Source organism: Phalacrocorax aristotelis, chromosome 3 (assembly GCF_949628215.1).
Source record: "Phalacrocorax aristotelis chromosome 3, bGulAri2.1, whole genome shotgun sequence".
In the NCBI taxonomy this organism is placed as follows: domain Eukaryota; kingdom Metazoa; phylum Chordata; class Aves; order Suliformes; family Phalacrocoracidae; genus Phalacrocorax; species Phalacrocorax aristotelis.
The window spans coordinates 80,683,639-80,700,246 of NC_134278.1; the positions used below are offsets into that span (position 1 = coordinate 80,683,639).

The 16,608-nt window shown below is 42.1% G+C and overlaps 1 long non-coding RNA gene across 1 annotated transcript; it reads left to right on the top strand.

Moving 5' to 3' along the window:
• Positions 1-15,400, top strand: LOC142054932 (uncharacterized). Its single transcript, XR_012659735.1, has 3 exons — positions 1-56; positions 11,738-11,834; positions 15,203-15,400. It is a non-coding gene; the product is annotated as an uncharacterized LOC142054932 (long non-coding RNA).
• Positions 15,401-16,608: the final 1,208 nt, after the last annotated feature.

The window sequence follows — 16,608 nt, forward strand, 5'->3', positions numbered from 1 at the left end:
CCCACTTTTCACTCTTTTTCATTAGGACCCCGACAAGCTTGTCAGCAAAATTAAAGGTATGTCATTCACATCGTGCATGCATTGCAAAGGACTATAAACCTGCCAACCTCTTTGATGAAATAAAAGGGTTTTATTTATGATTCATGTAGGAATATGAGGTTATTTTTATTCTGTCAGTACACTAATAATCAGACAAGAGCTCAGGAAATGAGAAGGCAAGCTGACAGGGAAGGTTCTGATAAAGGGGAACCCTCTAGGGTGTTTTGCCCCCTTTGTAATCTCCTTTTTAGTGCGACGTTATAAGCATGGCATAGCATGATCTTGCAACTAGCTTGACTCACAGGAACAAAGAGAGTAACTACCTAGCAGGACTTGAGGTATAATTCCACAAGAGAAAAAAAATACTTCTACCAGAGAGGTCTGCATTGCCGCAGTGATGTGAACAGGAACTTCCAACCTGGTCTTCTAAGAGTACAGGGAGTTGTAAAGATGCCCTTCTCTTCTATTTGCTTTCCTACTGGGCAACATAACCAATCTTAACAACAACAACAACAACAAAAGAGACTGTAAACCTTACACAGAGCCATACTAATTTTTACAGGACCCAAAGCAGGGCATTTTTCCAAGCGCTCCCAGTCTAGTTCAACATGAGATACGGCAGCACAGTAAAGGGAGGAAGGGAAAGTGGCTCTCTTCATGGTCCCTGGCCAACGTTTATGCTAGCAGAGTAGCTAGGTAGCAGTCTGCATTTCAAAATGTGTCTTCCTCTAGCTGTTTCAAATGTCTTGGCTGTTTGAAGCTGCTTTTGTTCCGTCCCAGCTCGGCAAAGCTTCTGGAAGTGCGTTTTGTGCTTCTTGGTGTAAGCCCTCATTCATACCACAAGCACAACCATGATTACAGCAACACTCCTTGTGAGTAAAAAGGTATCACTGTATTAGCTGGCTGGCCTTAAGTACAGTAGTTTGCTGAACAGTGGTGTGCTGGCAGGAAAACACAGCCTAGCAAAATATATGCAGGATGAAGTGAAACAAAGTTCACTGGAGGAAGGAAAATAACACTAATCCTTCATTCAATAAGCAGTGAGTTAAGTACATTTTCCATGTTGACGAAATGTAAAAGCACAGGGAAGAAAGCACACATATAAAGGTGGTGTGACTGCCTTCCTCTCTAAAGACAACATATGGGGCATTTCGGTATTAATAATACCAGGAGTTATACCCAAACGGCTAATATGAAATGCGGCCCCAGTTTAAGGTTCCACTGAGTTTCAGGGTGTTTGAATTCCCTCTAACCAGAGAATCCCCTTGAAGTGAGGGATGGTACTAACATTTCCATCGGTTGTTTAAATCGTTGAACAGACCTGCAGATGATAATAACCAGTGTTTGAGATGGGATTATATTCACTCTTCAGCACTGTGATCTCTACAATAATTTTCCATATTCAGGTTTGCACCTCACAAAGGTTTGCGAAGTTTGGATTTGGTTACATGGGACTGATTCTGTAAAGATGAGTCATGATCCAAGTATCAGAGATGTGCTGAGCAGATAAAGCCTGGTTGTTGTACTTAAAGCTAGTCTCTGTGATTGTTTCGGGACAGAGTGACACCATCCAGACTCTTATTGCTTGTCCTGTACCACCCTACTGATGCTAAGATTAGGGGTAATTCGTAAGGCTTGTGATCCTTTTAAAGGAAAATATAAATCACAGAGGACCTTGGATAAATATAGAAGACTGATCGCACTGTAAAACACTACAGTGTTTTTCCTGTTCCTTTTCTTAGCCTCATGGTGATTTCTGGGTAGTCACTTGCTTTCTTTCCCCATGGATAGACATGGAATCAGTCTTTCTTCTTGTTAGTTTGAGTTTTTTCTTTGTTTGCTTTCAAACAGCTACAGCAAAAGGATTTATAACAATTTGAAATTCTTGATGGTGAAATCTGCTGTCATTAGCAAAGGAGCTTCAGGACAGAGGCGGAACTTGAAAGTATTTTCAGTGTCTTCTTGAAAATTGGTTAGATGTCAGAGGCTGGAAGCTGTGGGATCCTGCTGTTTGCAGAACACTTGGTGCTCATCCTTTCTGAGAAGCTAGCCAACTGGCAAGAGTTGACTGGGTTTTTGACTACTGTGTAATATTGAAAGGACACAGAGTAGCCTCAAGGTGTTGCTGTCCCTTTAAAAGCCTCCTTTCTTCTGTTGACTCAGTGATTTACAATAAAGCATAATTTCATTTCTCTCAGCTAATTACAAACTGCTCCCTTCCAAACTCCTGATCTTTTCACACAGCCAAAGGCATTGCTAGCAAATCAGACCCAAGATTTAGGAGGTTGTGATATTGTACCACTATTCCCATAGCAGCTGAGTACTTCTCCTTGTACCTCTCAAGCCTGCCATTGTGCTGGAAAGTAGAGCAGGTAACTACTTCATCAGCCTGAGATTTCATTCTTGTGGAGCACGGAGGTTCATTATACCTACTTTATCAGCAGTAAGGTTTACTGCCGAATCCATGAGAGATATTCATGTGAAACATGAGCAGAGAGAGAGGCATTGCATCTTTTCATTAATAAGCCCTCTTCTGGGATCTGGCATTAGTGAGATTCAGCGGATCATAGAGCACAGGGGTATCATTTTTACATGATTACTCTAAATTCTTAAACCAGAGGCTTAAGAGAGAGGCTTCTCACAAAGGCAGCTGTGGGAATTGTTAAATGATTGGCACAGCACTCACGATGGGCTGAACCACTCTGGGTACCTCCAGTCATAGGGGGTACCAGCAGGCATTTTATTACCTGCCATCAAGGGAAAAGTGGAAAAGAGAGAGTGTATCAGACAGAGGAAGATGTGCTAACCCTGCAAAATATCTCTGTAGTTCTGTCTCTCCTCTTGAACAAAACTCTTGTCATAATACTGATGCAGGGCTTCCTCATACCGCACAGGCTAAGGTATTCTCTTCCCTTACCATATCTTCTTTGTGTCTAGGCTTATTTTTAACCTGCCTGATCCTACCTTCTTTAGTATGGCTACTAAAATAGCCCCTTTGCAATCTCTGCCCCAAATAATTAATTTTTAACTGAATATAGGGTCATTTAATTCCACCAAACGTGATACTTCTGAGATACATTGTCTACACCTGAGAAACTTTGAATGGCTCAGAGGTTTGGTACACAACTAGCAAATCTTTCCTAGATTGTAAGGTTGATGACATTAACAACAAAGACAGACATCTGTGGATTCTGGATAATCGATACATTAGCTTCTTGATGTCACTATGTGTTTCTCCTGTGATTTCATGCAATTCCATCCAAAAATACTGCCTTGCGTTTCCTCTGTCCTAGCTGTTCAGCCCTGTCCTGCCAGGCTGTGTGCAAACCAAAATCAGGAGGTTGATGTGGCTGAAATAAAATCTCTTTTTTTTTTCCTCCTGGTATTAGTTTACAGCTGCATAAGTTCCTCAATCAGTTCCAAAATAAAGATGAACAAATGCTATCCCAGCATGAGAAAAGGGACCCCATAGGAACCAAAGGGACCGGTCTGCTTCTGTCATTGACAGCCAGAAGTGTTGGCTGAGCTGTGGCTACTGGTCCCCATTTAGAAAATGGAGATAATAATAATTCCTTATTTCTTTATTTCTTATGTTAAGGAAAACATCCTTAACATCTGCCACATATATTTGCATTTGTCCATGATGGGTCATCTGTGATCCAGCTCACAGAGCAAGTGTTAGATCTATGCAAACTGCACACACTTTGGGTAGGTAGATGTGCAAGAAACAAGACACTTATTTCACCAAGAAGCACTTTCAGTGGAAGATCAACTTGAGAAACTGTATAATCAGTGAAAAGCGTGATGCTGAACTGCAAACCACAACCTGTCTGTGAAGCCTTCAGTGTTCTCCTCCTGAATCTATACCTGCCCTGAAGCAACTGCTCTGATAGGCAACAACTGCCAGAATCTTCCCAAAGTATCATTAACTCTGAAATAAGAAGGTGACCACTGCTCTGTTTACATTTCTTTGGTGAGTGTTAGCAGGAAAACCCTTCTGGAACTATTTCCCTGACAGGTTGAAGTCCAGTTGCAAAAAACCAGCTTCCCAGTCAGCCTGATCCTGATTGCTAATAGCTAGAGATTGTTTTAGGTTCCAAAGTTCAAAAGAAGGTAGAGGAGGCAGAGAAGATGAAGGAGAAGGAGGAGGAGGTAAAGGAGAAGACCACAACAGACCCTTGAAACCTAAGAGCCATATTAGAGATTTCTGAGGTATCCTGCTATAAACTACTTTGAGCCTTGGTGTAAATCCATCCATTTTCAGGTTTTATTTACAACTGACTTTAGGCAGACATGTTCCTCTTTGAGAAGACTTCTTTCAATCTAGCACTTTCTACAAGTCCAAAAAGAAAAAGAAAAACCAGAAAAAGAACCAGGAAGGCGAGGTCATGTCAGGGGCTGAATAATCCAGATCAAACAGCAAAGAACACCGATTAGAAGCCAACACATTTCTCTTTTCAGTATCTCTGAAATTGTTTGGCAGACTTAATTAGAAACAGGTGCAAGCTATAATATTTATTGCAACAATGCATCATTTTTGTCTGTTTCCAAGGTCATCATTCTAGCCAATAGGAAGCCAGCAACCCACAGGGAGTATAACTTAGTCTATATGGGTAAAATGTGAATTACTTAACCCTTTATCTAACAGAATGAAACACTACATTGCACAAAGCGCAAAGCTTACAAAATAGAAAATCCTGGGAGAAATCTTTCATGATAACATGTTCCAGTGAAGTAAGTGACATCACCAGCTGAGCTAATAGCCAGCCTTAGGTAAAATGGAGTAGGTACAGATAAGGAATGAGAAAACCACATTTTTTTTTACTACTTCTCTTTCAAAGGCCTGGGTTTATGTAGAATTTGCTGCAGTAGGAGGCCATGATTGCATGTTATCTAGCACCTACTGTACAGTTGGGTCTCATATGCTGCGTTCAGCTAAGCTTTAGTGATACATTTCTTTGGCTGTGTCTGTCTCCAGAGGAATCAGGCTGCAGATGCACCTGTACAGAGGCACCTAGACACTGCCTTTCTGAACTGAGCATGCCAGTGTTTTCAAGCGAGAGAAGCCGAAGAGAGAATGTCATCGATCCTTCTTGGCTTTTAAGACAGCAAATTTGGAGAGGCAAGGTCCATGTGCTTCTCTCCATCTGAGGGTAAATGTCCCAAGCATGGTTTCACCTGGTCCCACAGTGATTCTGTTGGTTAACAGCAACAGTGCCCTTGGTTATAAAACAGCCCCATTTTCAAAGCCAGCACTTAATTCCCTCTTGTGAGTTTTTCTCATAATCTTTGCATGACTTCTTTGTGCTTTTGTGATCATTTGGGAATGAGGATCTTCTTTTAAATTCTATTTTATTCCTTTTAAATGTGAGAAATATAAATATGGAAACAAAGCAGCATACGTTAATAATAGAGATGTGTGAAGTTGTGGGAGTTTTGCCTTTTTGCAAAAGCCGCAACAAGTTGCCAATATTTCTGCAGACGGAAACTATTTTTTCCACCTTCAAATCATCACACAGCATAAAATCTGTGGGTATTTGTGTATCTGTGGCTAGATGGTGACAAGGAAATACAGACTCTCTCTTGAAAATTTACACACCCTGGGTCCTAGCTGGGTTCTTTTAGCACCCACAACTCCCTGAAAGGCACCTCAGCATCTAGTCATCACTGTTCCCCAGAGTAGATGTCTGCAATCAATTACTAATGTTCTGTATGATCTTGGGAACCATTCTTAAGAGAGTATCATCTGTCAATTAAATTCAGAGGTAAAATAATCCAAGCACATGATATTGATGGATTTGATATTAAATTCTGAGTGAACATTTAGGGAGAGAGATATCCTGCAGTAATTTTTAAAGAGCTCAACAAAATAAAGGTTATGTTTAGAGAGGACCCCTTTCCCCCCACACCCCAAGCAACATCCCAGCACTAAATTCTTGGGAAGTTCAGACCTAGTGGGAAACTTTGCAGATCAGTGTCCTTGCTAATTTGTTCCCTTTAGTGAATTTAATCTCCCACACTTTTTAACTGAACCTGGCTCACAGCTTGCAAATCCTTTTAGTAGTGGGCTGGTGAGTTTGTACATCATCCTGTGCATCACAGGTTTGCTTAGATAATCTGTTTCTTGAAGTATTTGTAAAATCCCCTCACTGTAGATTTTCCCTCCTCTGTCTCTCCGCCTCCCCAAAGGTAGAGGGCTCATACGGGCTAGCTCTGAACCTGGGAATCTGTCACGTCATTAGAGTTGAGGCTCTTGCCAACGTGTCACAGGTGTGCACAATGAGGAGCATAAGGAAAAAAGGGAGATTGTAATTGTCCAAAGCCTGCTAGGATGGCAGCTGCCATCCCACGGAGCACCTCTGGTGCCAGGGAGACAGTAAAATTATGGGAGGGTAGAGGAAAGCCTCCCTGCACTTGTACAGAAATTTCAAGCAAGTATTTACACAGTCCTTCACAAGGTGCCCAACATGAGTAAATGTGTGGGGATGAGAATGAGCAAGCAAGGCTTGTTTGAGGGAGCTGAGCAACTTGCAGAAGTAACAAGCACGCTTGGGACTTCTGGAAATGCACTAAGGAGACTTGGAAAAGGGGATGGTGATTCTGGGAGGTTCTGCTCAGTCCGGGTGCTTTGCTTTGTGTCCTGAGTGTGAAGCCATACTCAATTGTATTTTACAGGGAGTCAGGCAGCTCAAGTTACAGGTGAATGGCTGGGTTAGCTGCTTCAGTCTTGGGTCATTTCTGCATTGTACTTAGCTGAATAATACCTTCCCTTTCTTCTTCTTTTTCTTTTTTTTTTTCTCATTGATCAAGCTGCTTTTGAGAAAAGTGATACTTTGCATATCTGGCTAAGTGCTGTTAACAGCCTCTGCCTGTGGTTTGTTAAAATTAAAAAAAAAAAAAAAAGAAAAAGAAAAAAAAAAGAAGTGTGATCTTGCTGGAGAAGTAATTTGCTTCTCTCCAACCAATGATGGCTTGCACTTTATGCAAATTGGTATCTAGGGACAACAAATCCCATTTAATACATATGCATAGTTCATAAAAAAAACGACGTGAGAGAAAGAGAAAAAAGATAAAGCAACGAGTCAGCAAAAGAACAGGTTCCGAGGAAATTTATTGTCCCAAATTGGACATTTGTAACAGATGATGTGAACAAGTGTTAACTTTGTTTTCAGCAGCTCTTCACGTACATTCACTAGACATCACACAGATTATGTTTTAAGGATCTGAACTGTAATAAAAAAAAGTGTCTGTGGGCTTTGGAGTGTTGTGTTCCATATGGTTGGGGAAGTGCGGAGTTATTGCGACAAGCATCTTGTGAAGCTCATTACGCACGGCGGTGTTAGATGCGAATTGCTGCGCATCGCTATAGGGTACGTACATGACATCCCACAGTCAGCAGATAGCAACTGGAAATGAAAGATATGAAGGCACAGAGTACAGCTTCAGGGAACATGTTAGACAAAACATCTGCTAGTATCAGAAAGCTGCATTATCAGATCATTGTGGCCATGAATTTTTTATAAAGACTTTTTTTTTTTTAAAGCTGCAACTTTGAAAGTGACATTTTGCGAGAAAGTTTTTGATTGAAGTGTGATGTCAGGAGAAAGGCCAGTCTAGTTTATTATCTGTGTAAGAGCCCATATTGGCAGCCTGAATCAACGCCTTTCTTCAAGCAGTTGAGTTGGCCATTCACGTACTACAAGTGCTTTTTCCCTTCTGATCTTGATGGCTGATAAAACCTCAACCCAGATTACAGTTTGTAGCTTTAGTACCAGCCTCCTCAGCTAGGAGTTTTCAAAGTTTTATTCCTGAAGGGCTACTTAACGCCATGGCTGGGTGGCTACTGAACAAAATTTACCCAAAATGCAGAACCTTTCTGTTTGGAAGGTGGAACACAATGTGTGCTTCACATGTGCAAAGCACAGAGAGGAAAACTCAGGGACCCCACCTAATTCCCACTCAAGTGGGACCTGCACAGCCTACTGGGTACCTTGTCACCACTGTAATGCTGACAATCGGCTGCTCTGCAAGGATGGCCACAAGTAAAAAGGCTGTCAAACCTTGCTTACAAAAGCTTCGCATGCCCACAGGCTGTACTTTGGGAGAGCTGGTGTAAGCTACAGAAGTCTCAGTGCTTAGAGGGGCCTCCTACCTACTTCACATTCCTGACATTCATAAGAGCAGTGAGATAGCATGAAATGTATGTACATATTGTAACTATTTACATTAAAACATCCAGGCATTTTCCAGTTTCTCACCTCTCCTGCCCCAGCTGTGAATTTTCCTTCATGTCACTTGCATTAGAGGGTAAGGTGACCTCCCCCTCTGCAGCAACAGGTGCCAGTGAAAAACCTGTCTCTTGTTGCTCTGCAGATGTCTGTCTCTCTCGCTCTCCAGTCAACAGTTTCAACGCTGTTCATCCAAAAGTGAGCAAACTAATATCCCGTGCTGATTCACAAATGATTGCCCTGATTGTTTGGCCACCTTCTTCCTAAGGTTTGTGTGTAAGGGAGGGTGGGAGAATGGAGACACATGTCCGAAAGCATCATGACTTACGAAAGGATTTAGTTGTCAGCAGCAATTTTTTATGTAATGCCGTTCATTAATGTAATGGGGGCTGCAGCGAAAGCCAGAGGCGATTCGCACTTTATCACTGTTACTTAGGGAGCCTGAAAGTAAGTGAGGGATTTTGCTGGCCTGACCTGTTGCTGAATGAGGCAGTTGTCAAGTGAGGGGTATAGCTGCTGAGAGCAGCTGCCGAGAAAAACGACGCTCCCTGAGATGCCAGCCCACGTAGGCCATGGCTGTAACATCATTTTCCCAACTGCTGCCTTTGAGTAGCATTTAAAAACAGCAGGCCTGGCATATAGGTGGGACGTGCAGATCAAGGTTTGGCTATGTTGCTTACCTAGACAGGAGCTTCATCAGGAAGGTAATTCAGTGTCCTCACCGTTGCATAAAAATAACCCTAATGGGTTTTTGTGATTGCTTCCTTGGGATGAGATTTTAGAAAATACTTAAAGATAAATGTGATGAAAACAGAAGCAGACCAAAGGTGAGTAGTTTTTTGTTTTGTTCTGTTTTGTTTTAAATCCTGTTTTACTAGAGTTTTGAGGTTTATTATGAACTGAAATTTTTATTTTAAACTTGCTTGTATTGTGGAAAGAAAAAGCTGAACATGGCTCTGCATTTTCCAGGGGGCCTCTCCACCGGACTGGCTCACATCTGTGCATCCAAGCATGAAGCTCCCAAATCCTGGCTTCTTCTGGTTTCGAGGGTGACAAGGAGGAGATCTGTCCTTATCTAAAAACCAGTGATCAAGGACATAGTTATAGTTGCGAAAATGTGAATCAGAGGCTGCTACATTTTTAATGTTCTTTTAAAAGAGTGCAACACTTTTATCTGAAGCTCATGTTCCTTTATTGGCTGCACACCCACACCTCCAGGGAGCCTGAGAAAGCCTTTGCTGGGCTCTGGCACTGCTTAGCTGGGAACTTGCCTGGGCAAGCTCATCCCTCTGGACCAGAGACTTTTTCCTCTGCACCAGCGTCCCAGCATCCTGGTAGGAAACATTGTGTGTTTGGAGTTAGAAGGCTGGCAGTACAGCCCCTCAAAATGAGACATCAATGAAATTTCTTCTTAACTGTTGTTGTTGTATGCAATGACCCAACACTGGACAAAAATGAGTCCTGCAGTCAGTCCTGTCTGTGCAACTGTGTGTACAAAGCAAGCGGAAACATTTAACTACCTCTTTTGGACATGCAGTCAGACACACTTTTATCTGCAAGCCAATATATCAACATATACTAATTGGTCTGTGCTACTGCAGTAACTATGCTTTTAATTGCAGAGGCTGAAATGTAAGCATATAGTCCACCCCCTCCCTTTTTTTCACCTTAGCTTCTAGTTCGGGTTTACACTCTGCTTTGAAAGATTTCCTTAGCTATTCTTCAACTTTTCTTTGTCTGTGTGTGCTCTCCCTGGTAGCAAAAATATTTCTGAATAGGTGAGTATTTCAGTGATGGAATAGATATGATTTTGTATAGGACATGTCTCTGTGTGTGTATACACACACACACGCGCACATCTATAAATATTTGGTAATATATATATAAATTCTGTCCCATTTACAGATGGTTGTAATATGGGAAGCTTGTAGAGTACAGGCAGTATGTCAAGTGGGCAGAGCAAGCAGAGGGGGCAAAGAGCAAATGTTTGCTACATTGCAATGTAGCAAATGAGTATGGAAGAATATATGGACATGCAGCTAACAAGAAGGGAAGGGAAGTGGCCGGAGGGTAAAGAGATATAATGGGTCCCAAATGTGGCAAGCACATATGCTGCCATACAGCAAATGCAAAGTGCCACCACTAGTGACAAGTATATTGCACCTAAGGAAAACAGCTGTGCCAAGTGCCCAAATCCACATTCAGCCTCCTGACCCTGCGTCTCCCTGGTCTGATGTGGATTAAACTGGTCAGGTCTGAGAGCCTCTGTGAGTATGCATTCCACAGAAATAGTGGCTCAGTAAATCCCTGAAATACTTCTCGCACAGCTACCTATTTTGCATTTGCAGTCTTGCATTTGCAAGATTATTTTCTTTTCTTTTATCTTATTTTACTTACACTTTATCTGTGTAGATCATTGCATGGTTTAGTGCAGTTCTGTGTTACAAACCCTCCCACATAACCCTATTATTTGTTAGTAATTTTTCTATTTTGAAGAAACATCCTTTGACACCTGAGCAGGATCGCCTGTTCTTAGGCATAAATATAATAAAGTCCCCTGTGAAGGGCACCCCTCTAACTAGTCCTATCTGCTCTGTATATATAAAATATTAGTAAATCATTCCAAATGTTTAATCATATCCATTTGACTCTGTGAGACCCCATGTCTGTAGGCTTTCTGTGTTAACTGCCTCTGTAATATCTACATGCTGCTGATTTTTGTTGATCTTGAGGTTTTAAAGCAAACTAAAACTGAGGTTTGCAGTTTGATTTGAATTAATCAGGTCTGATTAGACAGGAACAGATCGGGCTATTCTGGAAATCCCTGAATCTCTCTAATACAATTTCATGTGTTATTCAAAAAGAAATAGTTCATTTCTTAAGTAAGAGTGATATTATTTAATACTAATTTTTTCAGAGTGCTAAATGATATGGAGGGGGGGCATTATGATGATGTTCAGGGTGTAGGAAAGAAAGCATTTTGTTTTATGAAAATACAGATATTTTAGAATGGAGTCACCTGGTGGTAGATCTCATAAATGTACATAAAGAGATGCTTCCTAATATTATTAGTTTCAGTTTTTTCTTCACATCACACTGACTGTACATCTAGAAGCTTTGACAGATGGAGTCACAAAAACGAAAGACTGTATTTAGTTTTGTAAACCAATTTAGAGAGGTTGGAATTATGTATGGCAGAGGACAATTACGCAAACTAAACGGTTCTTCAGTTAGTAATGAGATCCATGAATGACAAAGGAGAAAGGATCCTCCTGTCAGCAGGAGGAGGCTCCTGGTTCCCCATGCGTCCTTGTGTGCGTACCAGGGTGTGAGGGGTGCAATGCTGAAGGTTGGGACGGCGGGCAGGGGGCAGCTCTGGTGTTAGCTCTCAACCAAAGCCTTCTAGGGGGTCTGCCAATGGCATCTTTTTGGTGGGAAGTCTCCAATGAAAATTTTGTATTCCTAATCAGGTTGACCTCAGACGGTCTCCATCTCGCAGGGCTCTGTTAGAAAGCGGCAAGCAGCAAGTGGACCTGGGCTGCATAAGCACCTGCTGGGCTCTCAACTGTGAGTATGGTGCCAGAGGGATTTTAATCACTACCCACTCTTTCTCTTTTGCTCTTCATTTCCTCACTTGCTGGTTTGCAGCCTGGAAAACAGGTGATGGAGACATGGGTGCCTACCTATAGAGCCATCGGTTTGGCCTTTTTCATGCAGCTTTTACCCTTCTTTTAAATCCCAGACTATTGAGTGCCAGAGCAACAAGCCATATGTTAAAGATGTTAAAGAGCAAATACTTTGCGGACTGTACCAGCATGCAGAGTCAGAGGGGAAGCGAGCAATAACATTGGGAGAAGGGGGAAGAAGTGATTATCTGGTAGTGATTATTCGGGAGGGTAATAATGGGAGTTGCTGTAAGTGACAGGGATTCACTATGGGACGCAAATCACTTAAGGCAAAGCCATTAGGATCAATTTAAAATACCAAAGAGGGAGGCTAAAGTGACAATAGCATATTTTAACTGAAATCACAAATATCATTCTGCAAGGTATGGTTTAAAAGACCAGGCGGAGTTACTTTGTCTGAACAGAGGAAAAAGTTTTCCTTTTTTATTTTAAAAAAATGCCCTTTTTTGTAAAGATCAAAATGGAGCAGAATGTTTTTTTAAAAGTTCTTAAATCCCGTTTATATATTTTTTTCTATTTTAATGTTCTCTTTTCTCTTGATGGCGTATTATAAATGGAATTAACTACATTGCTAATGCTTTTAATCTGATTTTAATAGAGCCTAGGGCTGAAGCATGGAATCAGCATGTGTCCCATTAAAAGAAAAATACAGTTATAGAGACAATAAATAGCATGTCCAGATAAACACATCTATCTATGTGTTAGTTTTATTTATTAAGCTAAGTAGCCTATGTACAGACACTGGGGGCTTTTTTAGAGACTTTTCCAAAGCTGAAATCTATATGATGGGATTGTTACTGTTTTTGGCAGCAGTGATGTGAACTTGGTAAAAGAGCCTGGCATGGAAAACCACTGAGTTCTGACATATTCCATTTGCTCCAAACTCTTTGATTTCTACTCACAGAATCTGACATATGTTGGGCATTGACCTTGCTCTTTTAAATAAGCTTATTTTAGAAGACCTTTGCAGAATGCTGTCTGTTTGGCCTCGATGTAAGCTGTTAGGGAAATGTAGTACAAACACAGAAGTTGTATGTTTTGAATGCCAGAGATGTTAAGCTGAAGAGCAGTTGGTAAGCTCTATACTTCTGACTGCTTTCTTTGCTCTTAACGAGGAAATGTCGTTAATGAAAGGAAAATGATTTATCCTGCATTTGTCTGAGGATTTTTATTTATTTATTTTCAGCAGGAAGTTCGGGACCAGACTTCTTTTTCAGTCTGAAATATTCTGACTGGGCTCTCAAACGCTCAGTGGAGCGAAAGCAAACATTTTGAAAAGTGAGCAATTGTTTGGGATGTCCCAGGTCTGAAACCGCAGAGAGAGCCAGCGTCCTGTTATACTGTAGAATCAGCCCCCTGTAAATGTCTCTGAATACAGGTACTCAAATGCGGGAGTAACTTCTCCAAAGCTTGGCCTCTTCCTTGTGGAACGACACACTGCACTGAGTGCATTTCAGGAAGAGCTGTAACCTTCAGTGTGGAGATTTGCTTTCCATTTGTCATAGGGGAGCAGCTTGTACGAAAGTTCACAGTGAAAGTGCTGCAATCTTGTAAATGCCAGTATGTATCACTATGCAATAAAACAAATTGCGGGGTCCCAATATGGCAAATTAGAGTGAAGGGGATGGGTAGGAAAACTGTCCTTCATTAAGCCTGTACCTGCTGAAGTCAATAGAAAGCTCCTCTCAATTCCAGTAACAGCAAAAGCAGAAAGACGCTTGGAAGCACTTTTGGGATATGTTTGATGTTCCTCTGTTGCTGGTAGACAAACTCCTGCACCCTTTACTTGGGCTTTGAGCTTTGGAGCCTGGCAATTCAATCAGCTGGAGAATGTGTCCCTGGAAAGGGTTGCCAAGGTTAGCCATATCTGAGTAAGTGGCAATAAAATTCTACACATAGGAAAACACATATCAGATTGCCAAAATAAATGTAAATTTGAATTCATAGTCATATGAAGCTCTTCAGAACTAAACCTGGCTCTATATGCAGTGAGGAGATGCATCTGAGCTCTGCCAGTACATTAATAATCATCTTCTATGGCCTGTGGAAAGCTCTGCATACTGGCTTCCTCTCAAAGAGTTTGGCTCAGTTGGCTTCACAAACACGCAGGAAAGGCATGAAGACCTGTCTTTGTTGACACTGGGTTAAGAGGCTGTGAGCATTTTATGTGGAACATTTCCTTGGCTAAAGGAGTTGGGAGTAGATTTTTTTTTACCTCTCTGCAAATTTGTCTCCCTGATTCAGTGGTGGCACTGGGAAGCCCTCCTGTGCTATGAATAACTCATCTCCAGCACAAATACAGGGTTCGTAGTCTGATCCATAAAGTTTTTGGGGGAAGTATGCGAGTGTCATGCCATCGTTGCCTGCAGTGGCGGCTGCTCTATGTAGGATCAGTTGGACCTGTGCCATCAGTCAGCAGGAAGGATGGCACAGCTGCTGCCATCTCCTGTAAAGGGAGCCTGCCCAAAATTGCCGTAACCATCACTCACAAGCTCAGGGCTTTTTGGGGGGAAATGGCTTTTATTTGTTGTGAATTCTTCATACAGAAAAGCTTCTTATAAAAATTAAATAATGTAACATATTCTGAGTTCTGGGCAGACAAAAATTGAAAGGGCTGTGGTGTTTGTGGAAGTGGAATGATAGTGACAAGCACCACATGAAGTCCCCAAAGATGGTGTTGGAGGACTCGATCCCCCATAAAATGATGACAGACAGTGATGTAATGGTGTTTTGTGACACAATTTGAGCATAAATGCCACATTCTTTCCCATTAACAACTGACTTCCATTGTACCATGATTTTTAATTTTTTTATATGTATTTTGAGCACACTGAGAACAAAAACTTCCATTGTGATAATGCTGCAGGAAGATTTAAACATTGTGGTGGACTAAGAATTGAAATGCAAATCACACTTGCACACAACCTCCTGCTGGGGCCCAAATTTTTATAGATCAGGTTCTGCAGCCCTGATGAAGAATCAGTGATCTGCCTTTCCTGGGATTCACAAATTAGTTGTGGTCTAAGGTATCATTTCCTACGATATAATTGTAACTTGCCAGATGAAAGTTTGTCACTGAAGACAGTGTCCTGATCTTCCATTATTTTTCCAGCTGCAGTGCCACTAAGGATCCTTTCACAGACAATGCAAACACACACATCACAGCTCCCCACTCTGCAACATGCTCTTGCTGAATATAAACTTACTGTATATATTGATCCTCGCCCCCTTGCTTTTTTTCTCCCCCAGTGTGCAGGTGGTAAAACACTGGCTGCCATGAACTTCATGTTAAAAAAAGAGAAAGAAGAAAAAGCTGTGGCTTGGAGGCTGCTAGAGCTGCTAGATGGCAAAATGCAAGCTTGTGATGTGGCTGCTGAAATCTCTACAAGGATAATCGGGCATACATGCATTTGTGGATATTTCCGTTTGCTAATTGCTCATGAAATTTCAGGTAAGGAGCATCCAATTCAATTTGTTATAATAGGTAATGGCCTGGTTTTGCTTTTCGGGGTGGGTTTTTTATTATTATTTTTATTGCTGTCATTACGAATACATGGCTCTTGGCGTCTGGAAGAACACTTCACAGAAAGGCTGGGGCGGTGCTGTGCGGCAGCTCAGGAAGGTTTTAGCCATGTACCTGGCAGGTGGTAGCAGTCCATATCTCCCTGATGTGCTGCACTGCAGGGCAGGGTGTGTTCCTGACTGTAAGAGGACAGGTCCCTCTGAACCCTTCTTCGTGCCTTCGTCTCTCTGAAATACATTATGCCAGCAGGCAAGGCTGTGCTGAGGAAGATGCTTTGGGTTACTGAGTCCTGCTTGTTGGGGCTGGCCTTCCTCTGTGTTGGTGGAGATGCTTCCCCTCCTGAGGTGCTGCGCCTGCTCTCACCACCCCTGCAGCGCAGCATCTGTGAGCAGCCCAGAGTGGGTACCTGATTGCTGGACATAGAAAAGTCAGAGGAGATGGGTCCTGCCCTCCTCTTCTAGAAATGGAGTGCAAACCCATTTTTATAGGGCACTGAATCTATCTGAATGAGAGCAACACTCAGTCTTTAACAGTTTTGAGGTACTGTCTTAAACAGAGAGATGCGTTTGCTTTTCAATGCCCTGAACCACTGAAGCCTCCCAGGAACCATTCTGGTAACCCCTTTCCCTTCCAGCTATTTAGAGGTTCTTGACTACGCAAAAACATGCTGAAAATTATCACCAGCAGTGATCGTAAGCTCAGAGCTGAGTCCTCCCATCTGCATCTGCTTGCCATCCTGCAACTTTAACTAGTTCTACTACTTATTACTAATTAGCTACCAGCTAATACTAATAGCTACCACTGTTGCAACCTTTAAGAGTTACATATACATTGATGAGAATTAGCATTTGTTGACAGCCATGGTGGGAGTTGCCTGTCTATAGCATTTCAGGGGTCCACATTGCTCTAACGTTTGATTGCCTCCTTCAGTAATTATAATGGACACTGAGCAAGTTTTTCATAGCCTCCTTTGGCTGTGCAGAGCCACAAGACATACTGAGCTCTGAGAGAAGAGGCCAACAATAATATATTGCCCAATAACAGTCCCTTCTTCTCTGTGCCCCTCCCCCACCCCCCCACCTCCCCCCGGGAGTCACACAGTGCAAAGGGATGGAGCTGGGGGCTCTGCTGC